Below are 10,800 nucleotides of genomic sequence, written 5' to 3' on the forward strand. Positions count from 1 at the left end.
AAGAGTCTTTTTCATGAGTGAGGGAAGAGTGGATCGCGAGATCGACTGGCGGATCGGTGCGGCGTCTTCAGTAATGTGGACGCTGTATCGATCCGTTGTGGTGAAGAAGGAGCTGAGCCGGAAGGCAAAACTCTCAATTTACCGGTCGATCTACGTTCCCATCCTCACCTATGGTCATGAGCTTTGGGTTATGACCGAAAGGACAAGATCACGGGTACAAGCGGCTGAAATGAGTTTCCTCCGTCGGGTGGCGGGGCTCTCCCTTAGAGATAGGGTGAAAAGCTCTGCCATCAACGGGGAGCTGCTGCTCCTCCACATGGAGAGAAGCCAGATGAGGTGGTTCGGGCATCTGGTCAGGATGCCACCCGAACGCCTCCCTAGGGAGGAATTTTGGGCACGTCCAACTGGTAGGAGGCCATGGGGAAGACCCAGGAGACGTTGGGAATACTTTGTCTCGGGATCCCCCGGGAAGAGCTGGACGAAGTGGCTGGGGAGAGTAAAGTCTGGGCTTCCCTTCTTAGGCTGCTGCGACCCGACCCTGGTTAAGCGGAAGAAGATGAATGGATGGATGGATTTTTGTAAATAAAAAAGAGAAGTAAAAAAAAATCAAATTATGCTTAGGGCCCTAATTTATTTTAGTAAATAGTTTCTAACATGTGGAGCTCATAAACAGGTTACGGTGACACATTACTTTGAACACAGCTCTATTTCACTGCATCAAGAAGAGGTCAGAATGTTGAGTGCTCATAAACCTTATAATTTGTATTTGTATTTTTGGCTCTGGGACGGGGATTTGGGTCTGCGTCAGTCAGTTGGTTTTCTGAGCAACAACTTTCTCTTCAGAGCAACTTGTGGAAAAGCAATTTCACTGATGTGGGCTTTAAAATCTGCACCACTGGTGTCACATGCATCATTGCTAACCACCCGAGCATCCAGTCCTGCTATAGTGCTCACAGCTATGTGGCCTGACCATTGTGGCCCCCCCGCCCGGACAAACACACACACACACACATACAATTTCATAGACAGTTTTGTCCCCCCCCCTCCAGCATGCCTTGCATCCTAGGAGCTTAGAATGGACTTTGAAACATTTAAGGGGCAACAAAAGTCAGCGGCACGTCGTCACGCTAGCCCCCAGTCTGGCTGGGACTTAAGTCTGTCTGCCTTTCATTAGGGGCGCTAATTCCCCAGGGAGTGTTTAACACACCACACACACACACACACACACACACACACACACACACACACACACACACACACACACACACACACACACACACACTGGCAATGCGTCAGCAGCGTTTGCTGACTTCTCGCAGCCACTGTGGTGCTTTGTTCCCTTCTCAGCACAGAAAATGTCTCCGGCAGACCCGTCGACAACACGTTACACTATATTTTCTGCGTAGCGACTTGTGATGTCTGTGGGCAACGCGGCGGTTTCGTGGTTTGCACTGTTGCCTCACTGCATGAAAAGAAGGCTGTGCGTAGGAGTCAGACAGTCCAAAACGTTTACAAGGCGTTGCGGGGGGAGATCCGGCTGAAACTGAGTTGTTTTGTTGAAGAAAATCGACATTTCTTGGTAAAATTAAGAATTGAAGGGTACCACACTAATGCAACAGACTACAAAAGATAGCTCTGTAAAAAAAAAAAAAAGCCTTTGCTACGCATCCTAAAATAAATATACTTGAATTTGTACTACTTTGATACTTTAACTGGTAATTTGCAAAATAATTCATTCATTACACTTAACAAAAATACAAACAACACTTCTGTTTTTGCTCCTATTTTTCATGAGTTGAACGCAAAGATCTAAAACTTTTGCTATATATACAAAATACCTATTCCTCTCAAATATTGTTTACTAAATCAGTCCAAACCTGCATTCGTGAGTGTTTTATTCTTTTCCAAAATAATCCATCCCACTTCACAGGTGTGGCATATCAAGATGCTGATTAAACAGCATCATTATTGCACAGGTGCGCCTTAGGCTGCCCACAATAAAAGGCCACCTTGAAATGTGCAGTTTTATCACAGAGCACAATGCCAGAAATGTTGCAAGTTTTGAGGGAGCGTCTGCTAACTGCAGGAATGTCCAACCAGAGATGTTGTCCGTCAATTCAATGTTAATTTCTGTATAGTAAGCCGTCTCCAAAGGCGTTTCAGAGAATTTGGCGGTACATCCATCCGGCCTCACAACCACAGACCACATGTAACCACACCAGCCCAGGACATCCACATCCAGCAGGTGCACCTCCATGATCATCTAAGACCAGCCACCCGCACAGCTGCTACAACACTTGGTTTGCATAACCGAAGAATTTCTGCACATGCTCGTCCTCATCAGGATTCTAGACTTGACTGCAGTTTGTCGACATAACCGACTTGAGTGGGCAAATGCTCCCAATCAATGGGGTCTGTCACACCAGATACCGACTGCTTTTCTGACCACCCCCAGACCTCCGATAAAGCTAAATTACACATTTCAGTGTGGCTTTTTATTGTGGACAGCCTAAGGCACACCTGTGCAATAATCATGCTGTTTAATCAGCATCTTGATATACACAGTAAATTCTATAGTGTAAAATCAACACTTAAAGAGTTAAATTTAACACTACTCAGATGTCTTTTTGGTCCTAACCTGAGCTGGTGTTAAATTTACTCTTTCCATAGTGTTAAATTTATAGAGTTAAATGAACACTAAATAGAGTCAAAATTGTAACACTGTAGAGTGTTGTTCAACTTATTACTCTTGAGTAGTGTTGATAAATACTCTTCTGTGGTGATAATTGTACACCAAGTTAAATGTATTTGCTCATTAACACTGCTTTGGTCAATCAATCAATCAATGTTTACTTATATAGCCCTAAATCACTAGTGTCTCAAAGGGCTGCACAAACCACTACGACATCCTCGGTAGGCCCACATAAGGGCAAGGAAAACTTACACCCAGTGGGACATCGGTGACAATAATGACCCAGTGGGACGTCGGTGACAATGATGACTATGAGAACCTTGGAGAGGAGGTAAGTAATGGATGTCGAGCGGGTCTAACATGATACTGTGAAAGTTCAATCCATAATGGATCCAACACAGTCGCGAGAGTCCAGTCCAAAGCGGATCCAACACAGCAGCGAGAGTCCCGTTCACAGCGGAGCCAGCAGGAAACCATCCCAAGCGGAGGCGGATCAGCAGCGCAGAGATGTCCCCAGCCGATACACAGGCAAGCAGTACATGGCCACCGGATCGGACCGGACCCCCTCCACAAGGGAGAGTGGGACATAGGAGAAAAAGAAAAGAAACGGCAGATCAACTGGTCTAAAAAGGGAGTCTATTTAAAAGCTAGAGTATACAAATGAGTTTTAAGGTGAGACTTAAATGCTTCTACTGAGGTGGCATCTCGAACTGTTACCGGGAGGGCATTCCAGAGTACTGGAGCCCGAAATGAAAAAGCTCTATAGCCCGCAGACTTTTTTGGGGCTTTGGGAATCACTAATAAGCCGGAGTCCTTTGAACGCAGATTTCTTGCCGGTACATATGGTACAATACCATCGGCAAGATAGGATGGAGCTAGACCGTGTAGTATTTTATACGTAAGTAGTAAAACCTTAAAGTCACATCTTAAGTGCACAGGAAGCCAGTGCAGGTGAGCCAGTACAGGCGTAATGTGATCAAACTTTCTTGTTCTTGTCAAAAGTCTAGCAGCCGCATTTTGTACCAACTGTAATCTTTTAATGCTAGACATGGGGAGACCCGAAAATAATACGTTACAGTAGTCGAGGCGAGACGTATCAAACGCATGGATAATGATCTCAGCGTCTATTTCAACACCAGCTTTGGTGTTGAAATAAAACTCTGATAAGGTTTGATAACACACTAATATGATGATTATTCACTCCCTTGCAGTGAAGAAAAAAATATTTAGTAAACAGTAAAAATGTGCTAAACATTGCAGTTTTTATAAAACCTCACACTATTTCTGAAAAAAAAAATGGTGCTCATTCTACTTGATTTACTCTTGTGCAGTGTCATATTAAGTCTCACCAACTTTGTCTTGTAAATAGCAAGTGAGTGCAAAACATAGTAATACAATATCATACGTTTAGTAACCTTTATTTTTTTGTCAGGCAGGACAATCAACTTTAGGGACAGAATACATAAAGGGTGACCTTAGGTCTGCATGAAATGGCAATATGGGACAACATACAATGTGGAACATGATGTTCCATAAGCCATTTGAACATCAAATGGTTTGGAGTAAGGCATGAATGTGTACATGTTGTGGAGCATGGTGAGGTATGATGTCGCAAACACAAAGTGTGCTTTAAACAGTTAATCAAAAGCACCAAGAGAGGAGTGAGACCTGCAAGGTACGACATTCTTGTCGAGAATTATGAAGAACTCGTGGATTGTATTCATCCTCACTCCAACAGCCAGGAGATAGGGTTGAGTGATGGTGTCAAAATGTTCTAGGATGCTTTATCCAGTCTATGGAGAGAATAATAAAATAATCGACATGGTTGTGGTTATATAATAGAAATGATTACATAAATTATTGTAAACTAAATATCCTTCATTAGAGAACAATACAAACCTTTTTGAAGACCACAAGATGCTTGTCAGCCCGGGATGCAGAAACTTCTCCTGGCCTCTTCCGACCTAGAGCAGTCGGTGGGATCAAGTGTAAGAGCAGCAAAATCGATGAGAGGTCGCTGTCCCAACCTGAAACAGAACAAGTTTGATAGCCTACTTCAAATGTGGACCAACAATTTAATACACTTCAAGGTCAGTCGCATTTTCATTACTATATATATATATATATATATATATATATATATATATATATATATATATATATATATATATATATATATATATATATATATATATATATATATATATATATATATATACATATATATATGTATATATATATATATATATATATATATATATATATACATATACATTATATATATATATATATATATATAATGTATATATACATTATATATATATATGTATGTACATATATATATATACATTATATATATATATATATATATATATATATATATATATATATATATATATATATATATATATATATATATATATATATATATATATATATGTATAAAATATGGCACTTTAAAAACACCTGAAGAAGCTCTTTTTTCCCAAAAAATCTTCTTGGTGAGGCCAAAAACTTTGGAATTTTGTTCTAATTATGGTTGTAAGTCCGCATTTTGAACATGCTTTCTCGTTTAAATGAATGTATCCTTACAAACATCTTACCAAAGTCAACGTTCACTTCAGCCCCATCCTCAGGAGGGTCAGCTGCCATCAGGAGTTCCTCAAGCTCAAAGATGGAGGGAAGCTTTCTGCATTGTTGGAAGATCTTCTTTTTGAATGTGGTTGGCCACTTCTCCAGAAACTTGCACGATTAATCCTTTCCAAACATTAGAACAAAATCCTGTTCAACCTGTAGTGGGAAGTTAGGTACCAATTTTAAAATTACACAGTAAACGACACTTAAAATGTGCAATAGTTGTACAACATTAATACAGAAAATGTTGATGAGATAATTACCAAGCCATTGATGTCTTTAAAACGAGGAAAATAAGATAGAATGTTGCTTGACTGCTGTTGGTCCAGGACCATGTTTTGCCGATGGGCAAACAGCTTCATCTTTTTGATGACTATGTCCACGCCAGCTGAATGTTTCATCAGTGACATCGCTTCCAAGACAGGACAATCTCTGGATGGAATTGGGTAACTCGTCCAACAATTGGTCCTCCCGACTTGTCTTCATCAGATGGTCCTTCCACCAAAGCTAAACAATATGGGGACATACGACTCATGACAATCACATACATTTCAAAACACTTTGTCCGCTGAATGTGACCCAACTTTTATGAAAACATGTTTGGCTATTGGCTGAAAAGCATTGCCACAAATGCAACAAAACCAGTAAGTGCTCATATAACTATTCTATTCAATACATTTTTAAAGAATAATATAGGATTACCTCCAAATGATGATCGCCTTTCTTTAGCACTGCATCTCTGAATAGTTTTAATTCTCCATAAAAATGTTCCTTTAAGAGAATTGCAAAAATAGGCACTATTAGTCACAACATACTTTCGGACAACTCTAAATAAAGACAATAACAACAATTAAGAGTGTGTAACCCACATAGCCATTCTTGGAAAATTGGTCTCTGAGGTTGGGTAACAAGTTCACAATTCCTTCTGCATACATTTCCTTCACCTGTCTTAACGGGGATGTACTTAAAAAAAATCACATTCAAGTTTATTCGTCATACACACGTTTTATAAGATGAAGTGAAATGTTTATTATTTACTTCAGATTACTCTGAAACCTAAATAAGAACACATGTGCCAATCAAAACCAATAAATAGCTTACCCATTCTTCTCAGTCATCTCAGCTGCCAGTATATTCACCAATTTTCTTCTGCTCTGTTCTGTCAAGGACTTAGTTCGGTTGTATTAATTTATTATATATTTCTCCACCCGATTTCTTGGTAAGAATGGATTTCACCAGCTGGAATAAAAATATCAAACCAAAATATAAAACAGTTTAAGAAATCTATATTTAGTACAATACAATGTTAAAATCTGGACAGAACTTAAACATACGATGCAATTTACGATCATTGTTTGAACCATTTGAATCCTTGTTCAATAGAAAGCATTAGTGCCTGTATGAAGTCTTACTTGCATAGCTTCAGAGTCCAGCCTCTGACGCTTTCTGGTAGGAGTGTCTTCAAGGATGATTGTGTCTGAGTCCGATGAACAAATGAATGATTTTGACTTTGGTGAGGTTACCATGGAGACAGATTCTAACCACCATTACAAAAAGGAGAAATAAGACATGTTGGACACAATTTGCTCATAAAACCACATCTAATCTAATGGAGAATATTGGTTTACTTTAAAAACAAAAGCTACTTAGCTTGATTATAAATAAAGATTTACCTCTTCTCAATATTGGAATAAAAATGTTAATATAGCTTACAAATTTAAAGTGGTAGCAAACCTGTTTTGTATTTGATGGTTAGTACCCCAGTGGCTGGATCCTTCACAATTTCCTCAAAAACATCATCATCTATTTCAGTCCCTGAACTGTCAACTTTGACACCTTCATTTACAGCTGGGACACCGAATTTGGCAAATGCTAGGGAACAGAAAAAAGCAGAAATTGACAGGTCATTTGATATATTTTTTAAATGAGTTTCAAATCAGTTATTTTGAAGCGAAACATACAGCCAAAGTTGAAAGGCCCAGTCAAAACAAATATTGTTTACACACATATAAGAAAAATGATCATTAGAAAAACCTAATGACTTGATACTCCTATATATAATTTCAAATAGGGCTACCAAAAAAAGGGCCAACAAATATGAAATTGCACACTCAATTAAAAAAACACATAAAATGAAACATGATTTATGATACCTGTAATCTTATCTGCATATCTTCACGCTGGTAATCGAACAGGTGATTGTTTAGTAACTTCGCTATTAACAATGTAGAAGCAAAAATATTTACACACAAACCTCATGATTTTGTGGTCTGGCCACCCACGCTTGCCTAGACCAGGGTTACTCACTATTTTTCCGCCAGATCTCCAGAGCATAATTATGTAGAATTTACATATTAAATATTCTATTTCATATATTGTTTGAAATTGTCCCACAACCCTCACAAAAACGAAGTCTGAGGTGGCTAACATTTAAGCTAGCATTCACTGGGTGACATTAGCCCTCTTTGAATACCATATTTTTCAGATACAAAACCGTACACAAATAACTTCATTACATATTGAGCAACAATATAAAGTAAATTCTGACATGATGCTACAAATTACAAATAACTGATTTAGTAAGAGAGGAGAAGCAACTTACCACAGTCCTTAAACATTCAGAAAATGGCTTCCAGAACATTCTTCAGGGTGTGGACACGGGGAGGGGCTGGAGGGTGGGGCTAATCAGTGTACCTTTAACACTGTCTCTTCAACGATGGAAATCAACACCAACACTGGGGGGCGTTTTACTCCAGCTGTTGTTGTAATAACGCTGATAGATATAATGCATGTTAACACTGCATATTTAACACTGGGGATTTTACTGTGTACTAGGGACCATTTAGTGTTGCCAATCAACTTGTCATTTAAGGGGTTATACGGCTTAGTGTAGACATAGCCTCAGTCTCTTTTTATATACCCTCATTTGCTCGCAACGAAGGAAGCTCACATATGTCACGGTGGAGAGGATTTCATGTCACACGCTCAAGCTCGACGAAAGGATGAGGACGGCGTCCGAGGGGATGGTGCAGCAACGGTGTTTACTCACAGGACAACGCCGTCATGTGATCTGGTGCGGCTTTTACGACGACTCTCGCAATTTTCCCAGTCCTTACAAGTAATGCGTAAGAGGAAACTGCACTAATTGATTTCACAAAGTCACTGATCTAACACAGTCAGTGTTTACCGCTTAGCTCATCAAGGCGGGAGAAAGCATCAGACTGTTGGCTGTGGAAATGTGTGTGTGTGTGTTTGTGAGCACTGACACACACTCCAGTTGCAAAGTTTTGCTTTGGGCTCCCGAGAACAACATCCTTGTTTGTTGTTGCTAACATCTGATATTTTTCTACCTCCACGCTTGATCGTCACGGCCTTTCAGCCACAAGCAGATTTGTCTACTTCTAATATCTCAAAACGGGCCGTAGAGAATCACTTTCAGACCTTTATAATTGCTCCTCCCCACTTTTGTCCAGCGTCTCTTTCAGGACCTTCATTAAGGGCTGTTTTTTTTTTTTTATTATTATTTGAACAGCGAGTTAATTGATTGAACTGTTACTTTATTACGTCCCCCAAGCACAAATGGTCACGGACAAGAGGTTATCAGAGATTATCGCTTGGTGATCTTGTTTGTTAGTGGTGTTATGCAAAATTCAATGAAGTGATCTGGAAATGTAATCTCACTTTTTACTTAGCGGAGCAAAGCATGACTGTCCGATAATATCGGCAGTCCCTTAAACGATAAATGCTTTAAAATGTAATATCGGAAATTATCGGTTTCGAAAAGTAAAATTGATGACTTTTTAAAACGCCGCTGTACGTAGTGGTAGACGGACGTAGGGAGAAGTACAGAGAAGTTGCGTCTCTCAGTCATACTTGCCAACCCTCCCCATTTCCCCGGGAGACTCCCGAATATCAGAGCCCTTCCCGAAAATCTCCCGGGGCAACCATTCTCCCGATTTCCACCCAGACAACAATATAAGGGGCGTGCCTTAAGGGCACTGCCTTTGCGTGGCGGCCCAATCACATAATATTTATGGCTTTTCACACAAACACAAGTGAATGCAATTCATACTTGGTCAACAGCCATACAGGTCACACTGAGGGTGGCCGTAAAAACAACTTTAACACTGTTGCAAATATGCGCCACACTGTGAACCCACAGCAAACAAGAATGACAAAACATTTCGGGAGAACTTCCGCACCGTAACACAACATACACACACCAAAACAAATACCCATAAACACTTGCAGCACTAACTCTTCCAAGACACTACAATATAAACCCCCCCGCTAGCCTTCCCCCCACCACCACCTCAAACCCCGCCCCCCAACCCCGCCCACCTCAACCTCCTCATCCTCTCTCAGGTAGAGCATGTCCAGAATTCTAAGCTGCTGTTTTGAGGCATGTTAAAAAAAAAATAATGCCCTTTGTGTCATGTCCTGGTGATCATGTTTAGTTTGGCTATGTTCTGTTTTTTGGATTTTGTCAGTTCCTGTTTTTTCACTCCCTGCTTTGTTTCCATTACAACCCATTAGTTTTCACCTGTCCTCATGTCATACACCTGATTCATTTGGACTCATGCACCCGTTGTCAATCACCACATCACTATTTAAGCCTGCCTTGACCAGGCAGTCAGCCTGGCGACATCACCCTCTATACACCCTTGTTATTCATGCTGCTCTTTTTCATGCTCTTTTCTTGTTCAAAGTAAGTTTTCTTTATTCATGCCATAGTTTGCAAGTTTTGTTTTATGTCCATAGTTCTGCTTTTGTGCGAGTTTTTGTTTATACCCTTTGTTTTTGTAGTACTTTTGAGTGTTATAATTAAAACATGTCATTACCTTCAAGCCATGTCTGATGCAGTCGCTTCGAACCTCAGGAAAACAATCCACACCATAGTCCTAGTCTTGACACTTTGTGACTTCAATAATAAATATGGCAGTGCCATTTTGGCATTTTTTTTTTTACCATAAATTGAGTTGATTTATTTTGAAAAACCTTGTTACGTTGTTTAATGCATCCAGCGGGCCATCACAACAAAATTAGTGTGTGTGTGTGTGTGTGTGTGTATGTACTGTGTATGTATGTATATATGTGTATGTATGCATATATATGCGTATATATATATATATATCTATATATATATATATGTGTGTATGTACGTGTATATGTGTGTACGTGTATATGTATGTGTGTTTGTGTGTATATATGTATGTATACATATGTATATATATATATATATATACATATATATATATATATACATATATATATCTATATATATCTATATATATATATTTACAGTTATATATAAATATGTACATATATACGTATATGTACATATATATATATCTGTAAATATATATACGTATGTATATACACAAAATAGGCTCAGACCCCGGGCGGCTATTAGGACATGGGCAGTTATTTGCCCAAGGACGTTTATTTGGTAATATACAGTATATACTGTATAT

At 39.4% G+C, this 10,800-nt stretch overlaps 1 long non-coding RNA gene across 1 annotated transcript; it reads right to left on the reverse strand.

The window, feature by feature from the left end:
• Positions 1-4,123: 4,123 nt before the first annotated feature.
• Positions 4,124-9,555, reverse strand: LOC133568827 (uncharacterized). The gene is made up of 9 exons (XR_009809686.1): positions 7,061-9,555; positions 6,739-6,863; positions 6,428-6,565; positions 6,196-6,289; positions 6,029-6,097; positions 5,590-5,833; positions 5,296-5,482; positions 4,592-4,719; positions 4,124-4,485 (listed from the first exon to the last, which is right to left on the reverse strand). It is a non-coding gene; the product is annotated as an uncharacterized LOC133568827 (long non-coding RNA).
• Positions 9,556-10,800: the final 1,245 nt, after the last annotated feature.

Source organism: Nerophis ophidion, linkage group LG01, assembly GCF_033978795.1.
Source record: "Nerophis ophidion isolate RoL-2023_Sa linkage group LG01, RoL_Noph_v1.0, whole genome shotgun sequence".
Taxonomy (NCBI): domain Eukaryota; kingdom Metazoa; phylum Chordata; class Actinopteri; order Syngnathiformes; family Syngnathidae; genus Nerophis; species Nerophis ophidion.